This window comes from Euprymna scolopes, chromosome 44 (genome assembly GCF_053919585.1).
Source record: "Euprymna scolopes isolate OS-2025 chromosome 44, ASM5391958v1, whole genome shotgun sequence".
Lineage (NCBI taxonomy): Eukaryota > Metazoa > Mollusca > Cephalopoda > Sepiida > Sepiolidae > Euprymna > Euprymna scolopes.
The window spans coordinates 30,397,501-30,423,220 of NC_136525.1; the positions used below are offsets into that span (position 1 = coordinate 30,397,501).

General features: G+C 38.2%; 3 long non-coding RNA genes across 4 annotated transcripts in view; 1 reads left to right on the forward strand and 2 right to left on the reverse strand.

Moving 5' to 3' along the window:
* The window catches only part of LOC145268758 (uncharacterized), a 467,671-nt gene that overhangs the window by 372,218 nt on the left and 69,733 nt on the right, over window positions 1–25,720 (forward strand). The gene's annotated exons all lie outside the window — the stretch shown is intronic.
* Window positions 1–25,720, reverse strand: part of LOC145268759 (uncharacterized) — a 347,300-nt gene that overhangs the window by 301,375 nt on the left and 20,205 nt on the right. The gene's annotated exons all lie outside the window — the stretch shown is intronic.
* On the reverse strand, window positions 5,585–24,339 carry LOC145268761 (uncharacterized). Its single transcript, XR_013864923.1, has 2 exons — window positions 24,232–24,339; window positions 5,585–6,123 (listed from the first exon to the last, which is right to left on the reverse strand). It is a non-coding gene; the product is annotated as an uncharacterized LOC145268761 (long non-coding RNA).

The window sequence follows — 25,720 nt, forward strand, 5'->3', positions numbered from 1 at the left end:
AAGAGGATAGTTGGAGAGGGTTCTGAATGTTTTGCAAGGGAAAAATAACTCATGCTGAACTCAAGAGAAGCCTTTGGAAGGAGAACATGTCTGTTTTGCCCATTGAATTGAAGAGCTAGAAATGTGAGGCTTGTAATCGCATGCTCCTCTCAAAAGCCGCTTACATTAACCATGAAAAAATGCGTGGCACGAGCAAAGTGAGCAACAGAAGCAGAAGTGAAACAAGTTTTAATGCACAAATTTGCCATATGAGTGGCAGACTATGCAAGTCTAATGCTGGCCTAAAAAGTCATCTTCGGGCCCACGGACGGGGTTAAGATGTTGTTGAGGATTGACTTAATAACTATGATGAGCTCGATGGGGAGCATTGGCATGGCTAACGTCTGTAAAGATGAAGCAATTAGTATGTATGCATGTATGTGTGTATGTATGTGCATATGTGCATGTATATGTATATATATATACATGTGTGTGTATGTATATGTGTATATGTATATGCTTGCATGTATATGTATGTATGTGCATATATGTATATGTATGTGTGTATGTACATGTGTGCATGTATGTATGTATGTATGTGTGTGTGTGTGTATATGTATGTGCGTATTTGTATGTATATATGTATATATATATGTGTGTGTATGTGTATGTATGTGTATGTATGTGCATATATGTATGCATGTGTGTATGTATATATATATATATATATATATATATATATATACATGTATACTAATGACCGTTTTCAGTGTCATGTCTGCTTGAGGGTGTGAAAGTCGCTGACAGGACAAAAAAGTTATCTTCGGGCACATGGACTTTCAATTACTGAGGGAGTGGCACTCGTCTGACAAGACGTTGCAAGCATCATGTGTGTATATGTGTATGTATGTTTATGTATGTACGTGTGTATGCATATGTATGTATATGTGTGTGTATATATGTTTATGTGTGTATGTATATATATATATATATGTACATATGTTTGTGTGTGTATGTATATGTATGCATATATATGTACTGTGTATATATGCATATATATGTATGTGTATGTATTTGTAGGTATATGTGTGTGTATGTATGTGTATATATGTGTATGCATATGTGTATATATGTGTATGTATGCATGTGTATGTATATGTATGTATGCGTATATGTGTGTGTATGTGTAAGTATGTATTGTGTATGTATGTATGTATATATGTATATATCTGTGTATATTTATAGATATGTATGTGTTATGTGTGTTTATATGCATGAGTGTGTATATATGTATGTATTCATGTATGTATATATATGTATGTATACCAATGACCGTCTTCAGTGTCATGTCTGCTTGATGGTGTGAATTCCCTGGTAGGTCTAAATAGTCATCTTCGGGCACATGGACTTTCAGTGACTGAGAGAGTGGCATTCGTCTGACAAGATGTTGCAATCATCATATGTATATATATATATATATATATATATATATATATATATATATATATATATATATATATGTATGTGTGTGTGTAATATTGTTGAAAATGGAGAAGATGAAGAAAAAAGGGGAAGAATAAAAATTATATATCAAAATAGGGAGAAAAAAACGAGAAGTAAAAAGAGAGAAGTAAGAAATAATGCAAATTATAATAAAAAAGTACATGATAATAAAATGTGAATAAAATAAGGAAAATAAAATAATATCGAATAATAAAATAATGAAATAATATCACTAAATAATATATTAAATGCTGTTAGCCTACTTTATTATGAATATCACGTGATGTGACCTACTTATTATTCTGTGCTGCAAACTCCTGTAAAATTTTCATTTGTATAAGCTATAATCTCCTGAAAAGGTATCTACTTACTGAGCGAAACATGTTAATGAATGTGTAGCGATATGCTTATGTAAAATAAAAAAATAAAATCTTTCAGTATTGAACATTTGCATTAGCCTTGTTAAAACTTCATTGATTGCGTTACCTCTGGAAAATATTAACCTGGAATTGCTCCCTTCAGACGTGCCATAAAATTTAAATTCTTCATAGATATTTTTTAATCAAGGTTTTATCAACAAGTAAAAATTAAATTAAATATTTATTTGATCCAACACGAGTGTTCTACTTTTGCTATGAAAAGAAACTTTTTTTCTGTTCATCATACATTTCTTAATTTGATTTTTATCAGTCTGTAAAATATGAATATATTTCTACTATTTTTTAATTTTTAAATTGTTGATTGTTTCGAATTTTATCTTCCTTTTCATTGAAAATATAAGACCAACCAGCAAAGAAAAATACTTTCCAGACTTTTGAGTCAAGTTTATGAGCTAAAATTTTTTGCGCAATATGTCAACAATTTTTTGTTTCTGTACTTTAAAAATTATATCTTAGAAAAACGTCTATTGGTCAGCTTGTTATCACAAGGGTCGAACTTTTAATAACGTGGTCACTTCTCTACATTGATCTAAAATATGAACGCAAACCTCTCTGTCAATTTGAAAACAATTTTAACTTTAAAAATACTTTGCTTGAATTCGCATTAAAGCTCTATTGACATTTTATTTTTCTTTGTGGACAAAAGCTAAACTTGATGATCTAAAAATTACCCAAGTTCATGATATATCGTAAAATCTAGACACCTAAGTGAACCCGAACTCAAATTAGCTATATTATTAAAACAATGCTTCGCTGTGGTAGCCCCAATTCTCTATAAACTTTACAGCAAATGCCTTACAAAATCTTGCTTTCCTGACTGTTGGAAAATTGCTTCTGTGGTGCCAGTTTACTGTTTGCAATGTTCTTCCTTTCCTGGCTTTAATCAGCTGGGTAAGATGATTAGTATAGATCTTTCAAAAAGTATTTCATCTGTTGATAATATTTTACTGCTTATTGATGTTGTCCTAATATGTAGCAGAGCAAGCTGGATGTCAGTTTTTTGCATTTTTTTTATTGTTGATTTAATGTGTCTCACGCATATCTCTATGAAACCATTTTGGAATTGGTGAAACTTTGGAAAGCCTGTCCAGAGTATTGTCGACCATTATCCATCATGATTTCTTCTGTAGGATTAAAAAGCAAGGTATTATATTTCATTTTATCTGCTACTGCTTTGCTGGTTACTGGTATTGGCATTTCGTCAGCGATTGTGTACTCTGAGTACCTGTTGACAGAAAGCATGAATTGCTGCCCATCAATCTCAAATAGATATGATGTAATGACCTTTCAAGGTTGAGATGGAATGTCGTGTGGCTGCAATGGTTTGTGCCTGTGCATGTCTTGGTGTTCCTGGCAAAATGTGCATGACTTGCACATCCTTTCAATACATGCTTTCTCTTGCAAGTCGGTGTGTTTTCTCTATGAATTGATTGGTTTGGTGGATCTGGTATAGGACGTCGTTCCTCCATGATGAGTACTTGTTTGCCCTTGAACAGAAATTCAGATTTGATGATAAGTTCATTATGGAACGGATAATATGATCGAATCTCGGCAGGTAATTCACAGATATTATCTGGCTATATCTGCTATATGATCTCCTGTATCAGATTCATGGTTGTGTTCTTTGCTGTTTCTGAGCATTTTCTGCTTTTGCAATGAGAAGTTAATGCTTGAGATGATTGCGGTATCATTTTGCTGGTGTGTATATTACTTGGTATAAGTAGCCTTCGATCTTTAATAGCATTTGCTGAATTCGGTGCTAAATGCAATGGTTTAGCACATATTGTAATCAGTGGCTTATGGTTTGTGATGATGGAAAAAGTTTCCCGTAGACATAGGTGTGGTATAACAATACTGTACACAATTGGGCAGGTCGATTTGCAACTTTTTTCAGAAAATCAACATGGCACTGGTGATGAAGGTCTAATTTGCTGGCACGATGACTTTGTAATAATGTGTCTATGTCTTGCTTCCTGCCCATATACAACTTTTTGAGAAAAATCAATCAAATTTGACCAATGTGTGGCTGCAAAATTGATAGCAGTAATCTTTTCAGTTTTTTTTTTTTTTTGAGTTGTTCACTATTTCTGGAAAAAACAACACAAAAACAAAACAATTATTTGAAAACACTTATTTTTAAAAACTATTTTTGTGATGTAATATGAATAAAACTAACTATTGCTTGGGTAAATTAAGAAAACTAAGTTGGGATTTGATGTGATAAGAACATATACCAAAAATTAGATTCCTATCTTGAACAGAAAATTGAGCATTTAATTTTAAAAATCGTGTAGAAAAATGCTGAAAAATCCTTCATATTCATAGCATTTTTCACAACACTGACTTTGAATATTTTTTATAAAAATAGTGAAATTTCAATTAAAATTGATATATTCATATGAGATACATTGAAAGAAAAGTATATATATGAATTATAATTTTAATTATGAATCACACCCAGCAAAATATCTCAACTTTTATTGCATTGATTAAACAAAAATTGTAAAAAAAGCTAATTAGCAACTAAGTCTTTTAAATTTCACAATTCAAAAAGATATGTGGAGATGTATGACATAATATAACAACTTGATACAAGTTACAGAACCATGTATTTTAATTTTTTATCAAATGCAATAATATAAACTGTTATAATAGAACTAAATTTTTCTGTATAATTTCCTTTCAAGGAAAATGAAGGTCTAATTTGCTGGCACGATGACTTTGTAATAATGTGTCTATGTCTTGCTTCCTACCCATATACAACTTTTTGAGAAAAAGCAATCAAATTTGACCAATGATACCAGTAATCTTTTCATTTTTTTTTTTTTTTGAGTTGTTCACTATTTCTGAAAAAAACAACACAAAAACAAAACAATTATTTGAAAACACTTATTTTTAAAAACTATTTTTGTGATGTAATATGAATAAAACTAACTATTGCTTGGGTAAATTAAGAAAACTAATAAAATTTAATGGATAAATATTTATTTACCTAATGGACAAAATCGTTTGAATGCCCGCTTCTCTCACATCCAATTCATCTGAGTTTATCATCGATATTATATTTTCCAGGAGTACTGCAAAATCACTATATTTTGAACTTTTTAAAACAGTAATCTGGATTTCAGTTAACTGTTTTGTTCTCTGAATCATATTAAAATATACTGTTGTTGGTTAAAAAAAATATTGTTGGTTTGGATCTCAAACCAACTAACTGCATACACTTGGATGATAAATTTGACCAAAATGTTTAATTTATCATAGTGTTTGAGGATAGACAACTCTAGTTCATAAACACATTAATCTTGTGGCTTATGTTAGCCATCTTCCTTGATTCAAGGGCCTAATTTTCTAAGTTAACTTCTCCACAAGAAATGCCAACAGCATACTCAAAAAGTAGCCTCTGGTCTTCACACTTAAATTATTTGTTTCTTCTGCTATCAGATAATGATGATCGGGAGGGACACTAATTTTTTCGAATTCTACTTGAGGCAAATTTTGATAATTATTGATACAAAGTTTCCCCAAAGGACCAGTAAATGTTGTTAGGCTTTTTGTTGTTCCATCAATTAATTTAAAAATTGCTGTAAATGGCAGTTCTTCTAGTGGAACCTGAAAATTGGAAAATTTGCATGTTTAATAATAGAGTCAGATTACATAAATACCAATATATTATTTTATTTTCCACAAAAAAGGAACATAATTTCAGGTTAATCTATAGAATTAATTTTACCTCCTTGTTAGAAGGACAAGTGCAGATTATGTGCCTTGTTTGACAATTTTCTGTCTTGCACTTTACTGCAAAATCATCACATCTCAAGACGGAAAGTTTACAGCTACAAGAAGATATATCAAACAGTCTGTCTAGCTGTTCCTTCATTCTTTTCACTTTGATTGCTGCAAGAGATTTCCTGTCAATGTGTTTGGCCCTCTTATAGCAAAATATATTGACCTTCTGTCCTATATAATGTTACCTTAACAAGGGCAATTGTGGATTGACTGCTTGCCGAATATTTCCTTGGCAATTAACTTAGAAATCTCACTATTTTTTAAGTGGGGATAACTGTTTTCGAGGAAATAACTAAACTGGGTGACTTGTCGTGAAGTTGAGGGTGCTGTTTCATCCAAATGACAAGGTGGACCAGCAAATTTTGTGGACCACGGGTTAAACTGAACGTCGTGCTGTTACTGACATTCTAATCTGAAAAGTAAAATAAATAAATGGATTATAACTGAAGGAAACTGTATTAGGCTATCTTCCAGTTTCATACGTAAAAAAAATAAGTGCTAGTTATAAGAAATAATGAAAAACTTTGTAAAGTTGAATTAGATGTATTGAAGAGGGATGGTCAACCCAAATCAGAGGCATAATAGTGTTTAGTTTAGACATTTTTAGCAGAGTTTAGCTCCGTCTTCGATAACATGAATTTATCCATAAAGAGATTCATTCTTGCTGTAGCTGTGCCATTTTAAACGAGTGTTTAGTGTTTAGAGTTTGAAAACCCAGTGCTTGTGCATCTATGTTACTATGCTATTTTTAATAGTATTTTCAAGTTAAATTTAATTTTTATGAAATTTTTGTTTATTAAATTATTAGGTGAAAGTACAGAATAGTTACAATACAACCTCCTTCCCATATCAAGAATGGCTTTCTAAATAAAGTAATTTTAGCACAAGAATGCACACATAACGAAAAGCCTTTAAAGGAGTTTCCTTATTTACTTGTATTAATCTTTGTGGGTTATCTGATTTTAAAACTATAATTTTAGAAGAAAAACACTGCTTAAAAACAATTACTCCCTAAAAATAAAAGAAATTAAAATTTGACACTAATTTTCTGCAAAGTATTTTTTATTAAGTAGAAAAACTTGAAAATTTACGTGGTTATGTTTCGTAAAGAATGTGTAGAATAAAATTTGTTGTTGTTGTAATAATATAAAACCATATTTTAATAAAAATTTCAAATAGAATTTGATGTGAAATATTAGGTTGGTGCAAAAATAATGCTTTTGACGTTCATTTGAACATCAAAAAATGACATTGTTTTTTGTGTCAACCTAATAGAAACAAATTAAAAAAATAAAACAAATATGTTTAAATTCACTGCAGACACTTGAAATATAATAATATATATTTAAAACAAGTCTTTTTCGTTTGTCCTTTCGAAATAATTAAGTCTAAATCGTAACGTTTTCAAATTAAATAATAAACAAACGTTAATTTTCAATATCAATAACCAGTGTGTTTTGCGACGGTGAAATCTAAAATGTTTCCACCCAAAAAAAGTTCCTGAAATGAAAAAGCGAACTTTGGTGATTATTATTTAAAAAAACATGATTTTGCTTTTACACTTAATATTTATTTTATTAATTCATTATCCTCACTCATTTAAAAATGTAGTTTAAAAATTATTCTAAATAATGATTCTATTTTCTTAACAGTCCGGATTGTTTTGACGATGGGACGTTCTTGATAATTCACTGAAAAACTTTTAATCACTTCAATTTTTCAACTTTTAAAGTCATTTCCTCAAGCAAAGATAACGATTTTGAGAAAAATATTTCGTGTAGGCCTTTTCTATGTCAAACCTCAACTATCATCACCATTGCCTCACCGGGGTTCCAAAATCGACCTGCCCTAATACACAATTGTTGAATACCATACACAATTGCTAACCTTTTTGCGGTATCTGGTTTGTATATCAGTTTATGTTTTGAATTCAAATGCAACTGGTTTGCCATCTTGGATCTTTGTCATTCCAGGCCCTTCTGCAAGGCATCCAACTTCAGTGATTTGGGTTTAGTCTGAAAGGCATGTGTCATCAGTAATCTTTTCCTTCAGTTCATTATAGCACTTTTGTGAGTATTGGGATTTAAGAAGACGCAAAGCGTGAGTCTTTTCAACAAAGTTTAGAATATATGTTGAAAAGTAATTTAGCAAATCTAAAAAACGTAGTTCCCTTTTGTTTTGAAGGTTTGCCATTTGCTTGATATCGTGCATCTTATCCAGGCCTGGTTTAATTCAGCATAAACGTGTTTATGTTTTATGAAATACTTCTTGCTGTTGAATATAAACCAAGTTTCATTAGCTTGAATCATGAGGTTGTGCAAGTTTTAGTTATGGTACTCATTGTTTTGGTCAAATATGGCTACATCATTGGCTATGCTGGCCACGCCATCTAGACTTTCTAGGATTTGGTTCATTTTTGCTTAGAAGATATCTTGAGAGATATTGAGACCAAACGATAGACACTTCCAGCATACTCATCCAAACGTTGTCAACAGCTGTGATTTCTCGGCCAGGTGGATCGAGTAGTATCCTTCCTTGCCATCAAGTTTACTGAACATCTTGGATTTACAAAATCTGTATTTAGTTCTTTCACTTCTGTATTTTGTGCATAGGGTCGATGAAAGATTCTGCATCTTTTTTTTTAGTAGGAGTTTGGTGATTCCACAAAAATTTCCAATCCTATCAAACTGCTTGGAGTATTTTGACATAAATTGGCTGATAGAAAAGATGGCATATTTAACATTTTTGAAAAGTGTTATCATGTATGGTTATTAATTTCAGCTGTTTGTATGTCCAAATCTCTACGAGTGCAGATCCTGGTACTTCTACATAAAATGTTGTATTTGTCCATTCTCAGTCCCTATACTGATATGGAAATCTGATGCTTTCAAGAGATAGGATTTGGTCTCTTCCATATGAGGTGAGTTTATAATGTGGGCCTGGTTGCAGGCTTTTACTTCCATACATCTGTTAGAAAACTCTCTGGGAATGTGTTGCCGGATGCCTCGGAGTTGATTTTCATGTGGAGTGTGTGATGTTGTCTGCATTTCAGGTGAGATGGCTTGATATTTAGGCTCGTGTAGGCTTCGTCCATGCATTTTCTGGTTATCCATGCATTTAGCGCTGATAGTTTGAGAGTGAAGTTGCTGTATAGAATCATCTTCATCACTTCCGGTATCGATGTGGCAAAAAGTTTTCCTTTTATTTCCTACATTCAATTCTCCATGATGATTTGTTTTTGAAGACTTGCTCCTGTGTCTGCTTTTCTTTCTGTGTTCACTTGATTTAGTCTCTCTGCAACACCCCACCCAATGTCCCCTATTTTCTCTTGCAAATCTCTCATCATGGATGCTGAGCACTGTTGAAGCTTGTAGCTTGTATTGCAGTTCCCACACTTCCTGCTTCAGTTACTGTTATATATTTTTTCTGCATTCCACCTTGTTCAGCTGGTCATTTCTGGCCATAAGGACTTCATACTTTTTACTTTTAGTCCATACGAGGGTTATACTGTAGCCTTTTGGTTTGCTAGTTTTTCTGGAAGTGTCATTTGGTGTTGAAAATATGATGAGCTCTATAAGTCTCTCGCTCAGCTCTTCCACTGTGAAGTTACATTTTTGTGCTAGCAACTTGGCTCGTGCGACGTCATTTAGTGACTCATTTGACTTCTGCTGCTGCATAGGTGTAGTCTCTGAATTCTAAAACTAACTTTCACCGTAAACTGGCTTGTAAAGAAGTTCCATAGATGCAAGTGTGACTGTTTCTGTTTATCTGTGAGCCAACTAGCATTTAGGCGTCTTAGGCCTTCGTCTCCTATTCTACGTCATATTTTCCTAGCTTGCTTTGTTCAGTCACAATTTATTCATCTTCTCTATATAGTCATTTTTTTGTTTGAAAAGCGTCATGGCTTCACTCAGATCTGAGTCGGACCAGTTTACCATTGGAAGGAGATTGCTATAATATTATTTTATTTGAATGAAAACATCATTTACTTACATTTCGCAATATGTTGTGTGTGGTTTCATTTAGTGTTTCATGATACCGTCCATATAACACATCCATCTGTTTTGTTTAGTTTTATTTAGTTTTATTTAGTTTTGTTTAGTTTTGGTTCATGGTAAAATACAAACGAAGAGAACAACGACAATATCTTTTTTTTTTTTTTTAGAAAAGCCTCCAGCAATGCAAGGCAAATAGTATATGACGATGACAACACAAAAGTATAATTATTCTTGTATAGATCTAAAGCAATAACTGTCCGAGATAAAATTATATCATTTTTATGTTGCACTACAAAGTTTGCAATGAAGATATTATGTCAATATTTTGATTTTGATTTAAATCCATTTCATGAGTTTGATTCAATAAAATGCATAAATAACATTTAAGGCATAAGAAGAAATTCAAATTCTGGGGGTCTTAATTAGGCATTAGCACAGTCTGAAACTCTTTAAAATGCCTCAAATAAATTGAATAACTATTTTACAAACCTAATAGCAGTGGTCTAGAATTCATAATGATCGATTAGTTTCAAATGTAATTCTGTAACAAACATATGCCTTGCCTCACTTTATAGAAATGGAAATTAAAAAATTAAATGTCATCTCATCGAAATGTTTATTTATGGTGTGTAGATTAAAGCGCTCATTCTTGTTGTAGATGTTCATAGAAGAATTACGAAATACTAGAGAATGATTGAATCCGGATAGAGTGAGGGGGAGGGGGCGAGTGAAATGCATAAACAGTCCAGAGAAAAAGATGGGCGACTTGTTCAATTTAAATTACGACTAATTCGAAAAATTAAAACATTTTTGTTTATTCTTCCTTTGGTCTATTTAAAACCCTAATTTTGATTTAAACCTATATCATTTTCGGGTAGAGGCGATCGATTAATTACGATATAAAGCTTCACTTTTATAATGCAACGCTATCAATCATCATAACTATCGGACCAGATGAGAGATGAAATGTGCAGAGTTATTCCCCTTACACGGTTGACGCAGCGCATTAGAAACCGATATTTTAAACTATTGGAATGAATGAGGACTGCTGTCTCATTCTACTCCTACCGTAGAACTTTTTCTTATATTTTAAATTTCTATAATTTAACATTGGCAGGATTGCAGTTTACAGGGAAATTAAGGGACGCAACTCTTGCCAAACTAAAAAGGACGCAAACAGAATCACCGGGGGGGCACCTGTTTCAATTTTTCTTTTTCTTGTTAATTTAAATGAACTGTTTGAATAAGTTATTTTTTTAACAAAGGAAGAACATAGAACTTTATAAAACAGTTATAAATTATTTTAAGAAAGAATTATTTTAATAACATAGAATTATTTGAAGAACATAGAATTTTATTAAACAGTTAATTTTTAAAACGAAAAACAGTTATGAATTATTTTAAGAAAGAATTATTTGAAGAACATAGAATTATTTTAAGAACATAGAACTTTATTAAACAGTTAATTTTTAAAACGAATACTGTTCGCGGATGCATCTGATGATTCGTGGAAAACATTCACCCTTCTCTCTTTTTCGCCATAAAAATTCCATCAGATGCAAGCCGAACATATTTTGTCGATTCCCGAACTTTCGTATATGTTTTTTGGCGTGTGACCATAGTCCTTCAATAGTCTGTGTGTACACTGAAGGGTCCAACGGATCAACGAAGTTGTCTTCGTGGACGACAGTGTCGTGCTCATAAATTCCTTGAGCGAGTCGATCAAGTCCTTGGCAAGCCGCCCAACTGTCAGAAATAATTCTTGTTCCTGGCAGGCACCATGAATTTATGATTGGAAACAGGGTATCTCGATCCCTATTTTCCACTATTGCGAAATTGCACAAATTCGAGCCTCTTTCCACTGCGCCAAAAAGCCAAACGCCCTTCCTCACACGTCCCCTATTATACTTTCGTCGGAAAAAATATGACTCATCCACCTCCACTTCTTTAGGTGTCGAATGTTCGTCTCATGGGATGGTCCAGCATGTCCTGTTCACAGACTTCTCTTATGAATGACATCCAATCTACGATTGTATGGTTACTCACACTTGCTTCCTGTTTAATTTTAATCTGCGGCATCTTCATGCTCCAACTGAGCAAAATAACTAAAATCTGCTTTATTGTCAGATGACTTCTCTGTAAGAAGGAACCCATCCTTGGCAAACCACCCTTCTTACAGACAGGACACTTCCACGCAAAACCATCCCCTTTGGCTCCGTTTTTATAGAGAATTCGATCTCTCTCACACGAGCTGCAGAAACTCCTATTCGGTATGAGTCCCAATGAGGCCGCTGTTTGTAACTGTACCTCGTTATTTGGTGGCAGCAAATTATACAAATGCTCATAGGTCCACTTCTGCTCTTCCACTTTAGTCGTAGACATAACGTGGTCAACGATAGTAGTTCTCATTTTGGTAAAAAAAATAAAAACGTAAAGAATAAAAGTATAATAAAAGATTGTAAAAACAAAAAATTAAAGAAGAAAATAATTTAGAAGTAAAACGAATAAAAAACAAAGGAATTAGAAAGAAATGAACTATTCAAAAGAAATCTTAAAACTTGTTATATTATTCCACGTCTAGTAGGTTCGGTTAAAATTCGTAATTTAAAAATTGAAACAGGTGCCCCCCGGTGATTCTGTTTGCGTCCTTTTTAGTTTGGCAGGAGTTGCGTCCCTTGATTTCCCTGTAAACTGCAATACTGCCTTAACATTTTTGCTATAAATAAAATAAAAGTAAGTAAATTTTGTAGTTTATGTTTATAGATGTTTTGGTGCGAACGCAGATATCACGATATTATCATGAAAATAGATTAAAAAAAAATCCTACTATTGGATTTCTCGTGAGCGTTCACAAAATTTTTAAATTGGCTTCTGAAAATAATGGTAGTATTTATTATTGACTGGAGAAATTTTACAATTTTGTTCCATCCAAACTTCCTATATTTGGAGAACTAGGCAACTCTTACACTAAACGTGTAACAAACACATGAGCTGCCATCTAAGACTTGTTCTGAAGGCATACGTGACTTAATTGAAGTCGCTTGATAAAAATGAATACTATTTTTGTTATTAAAATTAATAAAACAAAAGGAAAGTTTCGATTTTTAGTTTGAAATAGGTTATAAAAAATACAAAAAAAAAAAAAAAAAAGTCCACTGATGTCAGAATAAGGGTGAACGAGAAAAAGCGAAAGTAGAATCAGGGAGACAACAACTACATGAGACCCTTTTTTCAAAATAATTAATGTTATGAAAGTTTGTTACATTAAATAAATTAAAAACCAAACCATTTTTCCTTACAATTAATCAGAAGTAAGATTTCCAGGGCATTTTTTGTAATTACTCGAATGTATTGTTTAATAAAAATTACATTATCATGGCTGTTTATATGTTTTGTTGCAGATTCTCGTACGAAAACTGCATGGATCTGTTAGTAAAATGGAGTTATCTCCCTTCAATCAATAACGACGACTGCAAAAGCGCATTTTTTTTTTTTTGTTTAAAATTTTTTTTGATTTTTATACCCGTGTTGTTTTTTTGAATTAATATTATTTTTTGTTTTGTAGTTGCAGTTGCTGGTACTCTTGCATAATTTGACCCGAATTCTCGAGAATTACCGTCAAGCATGGATCGGGCGAGACCGGCAATCATCGGTGTCAGCCGAGCCGAGCGTTGTTCAAATGTTGAAACGCTAACTCGACTTTATATTTTATTTATTTAATTTTTTTTGTTCTGTTATGTTTTTAGTAATTTTTAAGGTGATATTAAGGGGATGGGGTGATTTTTTAAAATTTTCTGATTAGTTACTTATTCATTATTATATTTTTTTAATTGAATTTTTGGGAGTTTGATTAGCTAAAGAAAAAGCGCTATCTAAATGGAAGCAGACGACATTCGAATTAGAAGAAAGCGACTAAACCAACAAAAAAAGGAAAAGCTGAGAAGCAAATATATTTTCAAACTCGCCAAACAGAAAAATGACAGGCAAGAAAATAAATTTATACATGATATAAAAAGAAATGAAAACATCGATGCAGACAATCTGATATTGTCAGGAGAAATGAGGTTGTAAACAAATGTTTACTTTAAAAAAAAGATCGTGTGTAAATGATGGTTTCTCCTGGAGATGTACAAATGGACAGTGCCACCAAAAGAATTTGACTGAACAACAAGTCTTGAAAAAAAAAAAAAAAAAATACGGTTACAAAAAAGAAAGAAAAAAAAACTTATACTTACACCTAACAATTATACGACTAAAAAATCTTAGAGAAAAAAAACAAAACTTTCTGTTGATAAATATTTTGCAAAAAAATAAATAAAATACTAAAATGAAATGAATATATTTTCATTTTTCAAGGTAGTTTTTTTTTTTTTGATTATTTGCATTTGTATTTTTTCCAGTTTTCTTCTTCTTCTTCTTCTTCTTCTTCTTCTTCTTCTTCTTCATCATTATTATTATTACTAGTTTACGTCTGTTACGACGCTCGGCTGACACCGATAATTGCCGGTCTCGCCCGATCCATGCTTGACAGGAATCCACGAGAATTCGGGTCAAATTATGCAAGAGTACCCAGTTGCATAAGATTTTCGTTACTTCGAATGGAATTTCTTTCCAGATTGCATAATTACCTCCCTTGCACAATTACTTCCCTTGGACCATTGGAATGATTTGTTTTTCGTTTGCGTTAATAATTCTAAGCAAAAAAACTTTGATGCTGATTCAATGAGCGGTTTAACAACAAATTTATTGAATATGCGCTGAACCCTAACCCAAGAATACTTTCAGATTTCATCGTGCAACCTAATAAGGAAAGGAAAATAACGAAAACAGGCCCTCTTGCACTTTAGGCAAATGGAAATTAGGAAGATAGAAAAGGAACAGCAGTCGTCTGACACCGGTTGAAAGAATGCCATTGATTGGATAGAGAAATTATGACGTCATTTTATAAATAAACAATTTCTTAAACGATTTTTTACCATACAAGGTTTGTAGTCACACGGAAAAAGGAAACTATGAAAGAAACATTTGTTGGAATTTGTGTGGCGGAGAAGGAAGTCGACACAAATATTTCCGCGTATAATATGTACCTATTTACAATGCCTCCCCACGGGACAAAGTTAGACACCAGGGTCGTTTTTTAACGTGGAGAAAAGGTACAAAAATAAAAAATTGTCTCAGTCGTGAAGGACTGATCCTCCACCGAAAGAGAACAAGAAATGGAAGTGCAGCATCTGAAGAACAGATACTACACTTTGAGGTATTAAATCTTTTATTCATGTTAAAAATACAGTCAAAATCAACGATGAACAAAAAACTTAGGTACATGGCCAACTCAAAAGGGGGATTGTGGGGGTCGTTGGTCATCCTTGTCACTCCAGAACTAAACAAAATCAAAAGTTTCTCCCAGCTAGTATCTTCTTTCACCATAATACCGCATTCACCCTTTCATATTGGGGGACGTCCTACTTAACTCCCAGTTTTTAAAACATTTTTTATTGATGTGTAAAAACAAAAACGATAACAATAAAATGGTACAATAATTCATTTGTGTCGAGGGCTGGGGAAGAAAAAACAAAAGGTGATTAGTAGGACCCTCCTAACCCCGTCTAGTTGATAGACTGCCCGTTCCACTAGGTTTGTAAAAGGAACCTGCTTTTGTGGGTCAGTCTCTAGGTGGGGATGCCCTCTAGATGGGGGTGAATGGAGAAAAGAAAATTTTGTGGGTAAGGGATGGGGGTTAGTTTGTATTTCTTTCTCTCCAAGATGGGTAAAATTTAGAGGAAGGGGTGAAAACAAAAATTGCAGGTAAGAGGGGATGGGAATCTTGGAGGCTTCCTAATCGGGAAGGGATGGAACACACACTCAGCTAGCTGAGAGGCTAATTTTACTTTACAGAACTGCGCGTTCCACACCTAGGCGGGGAACACGTATTCAAATTTGGCTCCTCTTTGTACACACAGACTTGCCACATGTATCCATCTTCTGTCAAATGCCGCACGATGCAGCCTTCTTCTATCACATCTGATCTTCACCTGTAGTTGGTGTTTAAAGAACGCGATCAGATCTTGATCAGAAAAAGACAACACCCCCCGGCAACCTTGCAGACGCGACGTCCAAATCACCATTCTCGCCACGGCCAGAATCGTAACGTAGACCATTTGTCTTTCCCGGTCCCACGGCGGCCTCACGTTGTCCACAACATTGGATACAGTAATTGGGCGAGGATGCTCAGGATCGATGCGAGCCGTCACCCCACTGACATACGACCAGTACTGGCGGAGTTCGCGGCAATCGAAGAAAGCGTGATCCGTAGTTTCCACAGCCGTTGTCCCACAACGGGGACAATCAGGCGACTCCAGAAACCCAGAACTGCATTGTATGTTGTTGAGTGGAAGTGCATTTCGGGCCAATCGCCAGGTCAGAGAGAACTCCGAATTGTTCAGATGACTCGAACCTGGCGCCCAGCTCCACGCGGAGCGGATCTCACTCTGCTGCCACCCCAAACGCGCGCATAGCGGGTCGTCAGCGGCCCCCTTCACTAGATCCCTGTGGAGTTCCCTACGGGTAGCAGTCACAAGGTCACTGGACCTTGGTAGTCGTTTTAGCGCGGCTCGGCACTCTTTCATGTAGGCAGATTCTCCCCGCGGCCTGCGACGGCTCTCGATAGTAGGGTCGAGAACGAGGTCGGGGAAGGCGGCAGTAACCACGGGGTGCCACGGTTGGTCCTCCTGCATATAGTGGCTCAGGAAGGCCAGCCTCTCAGCATCTCGATGACACTTCAAGTCCGGCATTCCCAAGCCTCCCTCACACGGACGTTGAATACAGACCTGTCTGCTCACCCAGTGTCTTCCTCTGTCCCAAAGGAGCGAGGACAAGAGTTCGACAAGAGCTTTTAGGTGTTGTGCAGGCAGGGGAAGTACGGCCAGTCGGTAAAGGATGAGAGGAAAGACGTAAGTGGCGCACGCCTCAGCTCTACCCTTTAAGGAAAGTTTCCTAGGAAGCCACGAATTGACTGCAGCCTCCACCTTTGACCGTACCTCCAACCAATTCTTGTCAAGCTGGAGACCCGGTCCGAACCACACGCCGAGGATCCGGACCGGGCCATCTGTCCAGCTGAAGGGCGCAGGGAGGTTTGCGTTGCCACTCCAGGCGCCCAACCGCAGTCCTACCGACTTGTTGCGGTTTATCTTGGCCCCTGTAATTCTTTCGTACTGTGTGAGTGCCTCCGACACGACCTCAATGTCTCTGAAGCCCGACACGAAGATCGTGACATCATCGGCGAACGCGAATACCTTGGCAGCTGAGCCGCCAGGCAGAGCCATTCCGCGCAGGGCCGAATTTGCCTCCCCATGTCTCAGCTTGCGGAGAAGAGGCTCCAAAGCCAGGACATAAAGCAGGGGCGACAGCGGACAACCCTGACGAACCGACCGAGAGATAACAAAGGGTTTCGAGCGCTTTCCGTTGACTTGCACGACAGCCATGGGCTGTCGATACATTATGGAGATCCACTTGCAAAAGTCCGGTTTAAAACCGGCGGCCTCTAAGACAGATGCCAGGAAACGATGGTCGACCCTATCGAAAGCTTTGGACTGATCTAAGTTGATCAGCGCGGCTTCCGTGTCGTCATCTATTCCCCCCTCTAGGATCATGCGGATCAGGTGCAAGTTGTTCTGAATCGATCTCCCCTTCACAGCGTAGTTCTGTTCCGGTTCAACCAACTCGTCGATAACAACCTGCAGCCGATTCGACAGGACCTTGGCCAAAATCTTCAACTCTGTGTTTAGCAGAGTTATGGGCCTGTAGTCGTCTAACTCTTCCCCTCCATGCCCGTCACCTTTCTTCAGCAATGTGATCACTCCCTTGGTCACCTGCCCTGGGATGGATCCCTGAGTAAACCAATGGTTGAACATATCCGTCAGAAGAGGCAGAAACATGGGCGACAGCCTCAAGTACAGTTCGTATGGCAGACCATCAAGTCCTGGCGATCTGTCACAGCTGACCTGCTTCAGCGCAGTAAAGACCTCCTGCTCCGTCACCCGGCCCTCGCAACTAGCCGCTCTAGCCGCCTCGAGGCGGGGAGAGTCGGCCAAATAGTCGCTAAACTCAAGGACCGGAAGATCGGGCTGCTGCGTAAAACGCTCCTCGAAATGTTCTCGAAACCCCTCGCAGATCTCCCGAGTCGATTCCAGGGTGCGTCCATTCGGATGTTTGATTTTTGCAATGTATTTGTCCGAGCCACGCCTAGAAACCTCACGGCGCACGTCTGCATCAGAATTGACTGCTTCGTTGCCTATCTTTCTAAGCCTAGCTCTAACTACTTGGCCTTCGTAACGCTCGCTAGTCTCGCGTTTAGCTAGTTCCTGACTAACCCTATCACCCTCCCCCGTAGCCTGGGCTAGTTTCTGCTCTAGCTTCTTCTTCGTCTTGGCCTTATCTAGTGCGAGGCGCTGGGCATACTTGACGGAGAAGCTTCTGATCTTGGCTTTGAGACCTAACCACCACTTACTCCCAGTAACCGCCCCCACTAGTGCCTTTTTAATCAATTCTCTTAACTGATCTTGGAAGTCTTGTATCTCCAGAAGGGAGGTGTTTAACTTCCAGTACCCTGCTAACTTAGGCCTATTTCCTAGCTTCAGCCGGGCCATAACTAATTTATGGTCTGTCTGGCCTAGCCAAGTGAACGTGGGACAAGATAAGAAGTCTACTTCGCCTCTCCTAACTAACATCCTGTCCAAATAAGTATTTGGATAGGAGGAAACACTATTGGTCCACGTCCACATCTCCCGCCCTGGATGCTCGAACCGAAACCTGTCGACCAGACCGCATCTAGCCATCAGATCAGCCAGGCTGGACTCACACCTCTCCGATCCTCTAGCTTTGCCTCCTACCTTATCTATGTCGGGGTCTAAGATGGAATTCCAATCCCCCATTAGCACTACCCGCTTCCGACAATCTACAAACGCGTCAAGCTGACTGAAGAATGAGACCCTCTCACGAGCGGTGCTGGGCGCATGAACCGCAATCACCCGAAACACAGAATCTTTTACGGCAACATCGGCCACAACCAGCCTACCCACCGCATCTCTATGGACAACGTCGACCGTCGCCGACAGGGTACGTTTAACCAACACGGAAACTCCCTTCCCCCGCGGGCTGCCATATGCTGAGAAAACCTCAAAGTCTCGGGCCAGCACCTGACAGTCCACAGAGGAAACGAAATGCGTCTCCTGAATCGCAGCAACATCCACTCCCAGGGACAAGAGGTCGTGCCGGAGGCGAGCCGCCCGGCCCGATGATCTCAAGCCCCTCGCATTCAGACTAGCCAAATTCAAAGCCATGGTACCTACCTTAAGGTGTGTTACACTCAGCTCCGAAGTCAGCCGGGGAAAGGACACCGACGTTGTGTGCAATGCTCAAGGTAGTCAGGTTTTTCATGTCCTGACCTTCTCTCACAATGCCGCCGACATCCAAAGGGTAAGTCAATTTAAGGGCCCTATAGAGTGACAGATGGACCAACACTGGGACCCTTCTCTTGCATAGTTTTGCGAGTTCCTCAACGGAAGGGTCATTTTTCCTAATCAGTTCAATTCCCGGACCAGCCCCTTCAGCGGCTTCCAGCATTGTCCACACGTTGGTTTTGCAGGCCTCAGGAAGCCTGACGAAAGTTGTTAGCCGTGGGGCGTCCGGGAAATTAGAGGGGACATTAACGTCTTTTCCCCCTATCTGTTGGAAGTCCAGCAGAGGTTTTAAATTTTTTCTCTGCCGGTGTGGTAAGCCCATTGCCACAGACAGGGGGTCTACAAAACAAAGTTCCTCTCTCGTTTCGAGGGCGAGAGTCCCTGTTGGAGTGAGTCCGTAAGTGGGAGAATCTGAAGGGTCTCTCCCCCTCCCGGGTTCATTCTTTTCTTTCTGAGATGGCGGCTCAATTTGCATTGGTGTGGGGACGAGTGTCTGTGTGGTGTCTGGTGTTGGTGTTGGTGCGGTGTCTGGTGTTGGTGTGGTGTCTGGTGTTGGTGTTGGTGCGGTGTCTGGTGTTGGTGTGGTGTCTGGTGTTGGTGCGGTGTCTGGTGTTGGTGTTGGTGCAGTTTCTGGTGTTGGTGCAGTGTCTGATGTTGGTGCGGTGTCTGATGTTGGTGTTGGTGTTAGTGCGGTGTCTAGTGTTGGTGCAGTATGTGGTATGGGGGTGGAAGTGGGTTGTGTTGTTGTTAGAGGTGATGTATGCTCACAGGGAGTGGGGGCTGCCTTTTCTTCCCCTTTCCTTTTCTTTTTTATTCTTTTGAATGAACCGGGGAGTGGTGAGGTTGAGTTCCTCTCCCTCTCACTAGCAGATTCATCCTCAGAGGAGCAGTGTTTTCTTCGCTTGATTCCCGTCTCAATTGGTGTGGGGACCGTTGGTTGTTGCTGCTCCTCTAGTTGTTGTTTCTCCGGTTGGTGCTGTTGCTTTTCTGGTTGCTGCAGCCGTTTTTGTTGCTGCTGCTGCTGTTCTGGCTGTTGCTGCTGCTGCTGTTTTTGTTGTTGCCGCTGTTTTCGTGGCATTGGTTGTGGCATTGGCCGCGGCAGCTGATGTTGTTGCTGCGGCTGGTTCAATGGCTGGTTTGGCTGCTGCTGCTGTGTCTGCTGCCATGGCTGTTGCTGCGGCTGTTGTGGAGGCTGCTGTTGTTGTTGCTGCCTCGGTTGTTGGGTTGGTTGTGGGACGGTGGCAGATGGGATTGTGGGCTTCCATTTCCGCCTCATTACCGTGATCCATTCCTCCCCTTTGGCCTCCTGCACAGTTTTGGGTTTCCTCGGTGCTGGGGTTGGTGCTCCGGTTGCAGGAGTTGTGACAGCCTGTTTGGACACTGGTGCTGTCTCAGAGGTTGGGACCGCCTTTAGTGTCACTTGAGTAGGAGTTGACCTTTGAGGGCAGCTCTTGGCCATGTGACCCTGTTTTTGGCAGAACCAGCAGTGCGGACGACGCCCCTCCACTACTACTGTCATAGTTGCCTCCTTAAATGTCAGCTGTGCTGGTATCGCCTGGAAGCCTCCTTTCTTTAGCCTCATGGCCACAGTGTAGCTGCCCAAGTGCATGCCGGTTTTCGACCGCACTGGGGTTATTTTTTCCACCTCGCCGAACTGTGTGAAGAAGGATCCCAGGATTTCTGCTGATATTTGCATAGGTTCATTGAATACCTGCACCCGGGTCCTTGTCCTGCCCTGGTATTCGGGCTTTAGTTTTATTCTCCCATACTTAATTTCCTGTAGGGAGAGTCTCTCCGCATCTTCCTTGGTGGGTAGGAGGATGTCCCACATGGCGTAGCTCCTCTGGTACAGGTATAATACCGGGATGTTTAGCTTGTGTAGGAGCCCTGCCATGTCTTCCTTTTTCATCCCTAGGAGGCGGTTTTCCGGCATATCCGAGATGATGAGGGAGAGCACTCTGTCTTCGATTGCCTCCCAAGCGCCTGGCACTGGTTTAATTTCTGCCCCCTCTATGTATTGTCTGTACTTGGTCAAGTACAAGTCTCTATACTCTTGAGGGGACAGTTGCTTCTCTACAGTCTTCCCCCATGCCGACCCTCTTGTTGGTGTTGGATCTTTGGTGAGGTTGGACTGTTTTTGCTGTTCCTTGGCGGAAGGGTTGCTAGTTTGAGGGGCATTTCCCTTTCCGCTTTCCTTTGGGACCGACTCTCCCTGCTCTATACTTCTTCCAGGAAATACTTCCCTTTTTGGGGAGTCGGCCTCCTGGGGAGCATTGTCCTCTTTATTGTCCTTGGGAGCTTTTGCCCCTTTTGTTTTGGGGAGGTCTAGGCTGTATGCCCCCTCGTTTTCTTGATTTGCTCCCCTTTTGGGGCAGTAGCCCTCCTGGGGAGCACTATCTCTCTTATCGTCCTTTGGGGCTACTGCCTCTTGATTTTTGTTGTCAGAGCGGGATGCCCTGTCCAACATTGTTTTTTCTCCCTTTTGTGGAGAGTCGCCCTCTTGGGGAGCACTGTCTCCCTTATCGTCCTTTGGGGCTACTGCCTCTTGATTTTTGTTGTCGGAACGGGATGCCCCGTCCAACATTGTTTTTTCTCCCCTTTGTGGGGAGTCGCCCTCTTGGGGAGCTGCTGGTGAGTTTTCTCCCTTCTGGGGGGCGTCCTTCGGTTTAGTGTCCGGGCGGTATGCCCCGTTGCTTTTTGCTTCCCCTGTTGGGGAGTCGTCCTCTTGGGGAGCAGTTTTTCTTGTGGTAGCCCCCTGGCTGGGGGTATCGGTATTGGTGGTCCCCGGGCTGGGGGTGTCCATTTTTGAAAAAAGCTCTCTCTTCCCTGTATAATTCACCAAAATGAGTGACGTGGAGTCGGCGTCCAAAGTGGGAGCCGACTTTGGCGCCAAAGGCGGCAAGAGGGGAGATAGAACTGAGAGAGGGAGTGGGAAGTTAGTGGAGGGAAGAGAGAAAGTGTTTCCGACCCTCCCTCGCGAGAAGGTCGTAAATTATCAGCTCGGATCCCCCCGTGAGGGGGGAGAGCAGAGAAAGACAGACCAAGTGGGGGTGCGGACAGAACGCTACCCAACAAGCTCGCCGGGCACGAGAATGTGTCGCCAGAACAACACTGCCTATCGCTGTGTATGTATCAGAGAACAGATACTACACTTTGATCTTGTCCCCGAGGGCCAAGTAACGGCGCAACCCGAAGGCCAAGTAGGCACGAAGGCAATGTTGTTTGATTATTTTCTTCATCAATATTCGTGTGCAAACGTTACAATGTTCATGGTGTTGCCTTGTACGATAGCTCGGTGAGTGTGTTGTTACACTGGAACATACAAGCGGTCTTTCGGGCTTGTTCTTACAACCATCCGCCCAATACATACGTTTGAATTGTGAAGTATCGGAAAAGAGGACACCAAAACGTAATTATACACAATTCTATTATAATTGAACATCCATTGTTTGTATTACGGTCATTAATAGGTTTCAAAATTACTGGACATAACTGAAATAAAAATCGTCTCGCCTCTTCCACGTATCTTTGTTGAGTTCTTGTCTGAATGGCGCGATCGTTTAAGATACTACACTTTGATCTTGGCCAAAAGGCCAAGTAGCTAAGAGAAAACGACCCTGGTGTCTAACTCTGTCCCGTGGGGAGGCATAGTAAATAGGTCCGCGTATAATATGTAGCATAATATGTATAATAATATATAATATGTATAATAATTATCAGTTATAATTATCTTTGGTTGGTTAAAAAAACTGTTTTATACTAATTAAAAAAAAGTACTTTTTTATCATGCATGTATTTATTTATTTCTAAAACAATCATTTATTAAAAAAAAAAAAAAGTGTTTTCTAATACTGTCAATTTCAATATCGTATCTTTTTATCGTTTCTAATTAATTAGAATTACGCGTAAAAAATTGTTTAAGAAATTGTTCATTTATAAAATGACGTCATAATTTCTCTATCCAATCAATGGCATTCTTTCAACCGGTGTCAGACGACTGCTGTTCCTTTTCTATCTTCTAATTTCCATTTGCCTAAAGTGCAAGATGGCCAAAAATTCACCAAAAATAATGAAATTAACCAATTTTTATGAAATTTCCAATATTTAACAAATAATGATCATGGAATATATTGAACTCATTATTTTTATTTAAATCTTCGTGGAAATGTATTATTTTGTTTAAACAAAAATACCTTTACTAAAGTTATAATTTTTAGTAGTAAAAAAAAAAAAAAAAAAGTGAATGAATTTTTTTTTTAATGAACATAAAGCATCGTAATAACAAATAAAAAAAATTAAAGGAACATTCCGAAAAATACCCCTAAAGTCCGTATTAATGAATTAGAATTAAAGAAAAATTAATTTTCTCGAACTATTGATATTATCAGCGTTGTTTATTTAATGTTTTCACACAAAAAAGATTATAATTGCAAAAATATGTCTACTTTTTTTCTTCTTTTAATTACAGGTTTCGCATAATGTTTATATGTAAGATTTTAATATTTTCCTTGCTTGCATGAATGTGAAGATGTAGCAGTTAGAAACTATTTACTATAAGCGGATCAATACCCGTCGCCAAAGTGATTCGGCCACACTGACTAATCGGTTGGTTGGCAGGGCGCATTGATTTGAGCTGTCCCCTTAAGAACTATTTTTAGCCCTTTAGGATCTCAGCTGAGCTGCGCTGCGATCGCCAGATCGCAGCAAGCGACCTGTACAGACCTCTCTCACTCACCTCTCCCACTGCTACTTGTTGACGACTGCAGTCTGATGGCAGACGACACCTTCAAACAGACATTTACACTTTCTTTCTTTCTTTCTCTTCAGATACAATCTCGCCTTTTCTAAATAAACCCTTTAGTATTGTTTTGTTAAAAGCAATGTCGTTTGGCCTTGTGTTTATTTAAGTAATTATTAGGAGAGAAATGCACAACATTTCCCTCCTATAAAACTCTCGACTTAACATAATTTTTATATAATCGTGAACAATAATAAAAAAAAAAATTAATTTAAAAACAGAAACAGAAAAATAATTAAATTAAAAATTGTAAAATTGATACAAACGTTCAGGATAGGATGCACGCCTGGAAAAAAAAAGAAAACTGGCACCTCTTCCTCCCTTTTAATTATATGATGTCATTTTCACACAGTCTTTCGATTGGCAGAAATTTTGGGCTTCCGTATATTCCGTGTTTACAAAACTTCCGTTTGTAGCGATTTTGCCAAGCGCAAAATCGCTTGCTTGTTTGGGGGGGGGGTAATTAAGCTATTTTTTGTACAAACAAGGTGTTTTTTATTTATTTAATTCACTGTCTTAGGACTACTAACTATCTTTGAAATACACCCAGAAAACTAATATTTATCTTTTAAAAGATTTTTACTATGAATTTATTTAACTTCAAAATTTAGATGACTTGAATAGCTCGCTGTGAAAGCATTTTGTTATAATTGTTATTTTTTTTTTTTTTTTCACGTGTACAAACATTTTTTTTCCTTTTGGAAATTAAGTTTAGTCTTTAATCTTTCAAATACAATCAAAAAGTAGTCTGACACCTACAAAAAAATTATAATAAATTGGCTTTCAAAACTATGTCCCCCTATCTTTATTCGTCCATTTTTGCCCGTACCTACTATGGTATGGTAGACATCACTAATTGATGTGTAGCTTTTATAATATTGGATTATAATACAAATTGAAATAGAATAAATTATATTTCAATTTACTTTTATTAATCGGTAAAACTGGAGCCGCCCACCATGAGCTAATTAACCCACCCAACAATGAGCCATAAAAATATAAATTCGTGTTTTTTATAAAAAGCAGTTGGCGATAAAAATAAATGAAATAAAGCAAAAGCAATATTTTAGAATTTTAACTTGGATTTCAATATTTATTATTGTTATTCTGCATTTTTTCTTTTTTACGTTTTTCTTTTTTAATTTATTTATTATTATCTTATTATAACCATTATAAATCATTATTGTTGTTATTGTTATTCCTACACTAGTATAATTATTATTACCAATTATGGAGAGTAGACTGTGGTTGTATTATCGGCAGCTCCAGTAACTCTCGCTTCTCCTTTTTTTCCCTCAGTCCTCATTTCCAATAAGTGATTTTTCTGACAAAGGGTGAAGAAAAGGCTGCTTTCCAGGTCGGTAGTACTTCGTGAACAGTAGCCTGAGATGTCGGAAATTTTTCTGTTTCTATGTCTATCCTTGTGGCCATGTCACTAGTAAGGGTGCTAGAGGTAAACGTTTCATCTGGGCTGATGTTACCCGCCTGATAATCAGGGACCCGAACCTTGGATTGACCACTAAGGAGGCTGTCCTATATGCTGTATTGCCATTTGGTGAATGGATTCTGGACCATGCAGTAGTTTCTGGTGGGGCCACTCGATGCCATACTAGTTATGGCTTTACCTTGCCACAAAAAAAACAAGAAAAAACACAAAAATAAATTCCTGTCTTTTTCTCTCCTGCTTTCCCTCTCTGTTCTGCTCTAACCAAATCTGTCGACCTGTTCCACAAACCCCAAAAACTCAAATGAAAT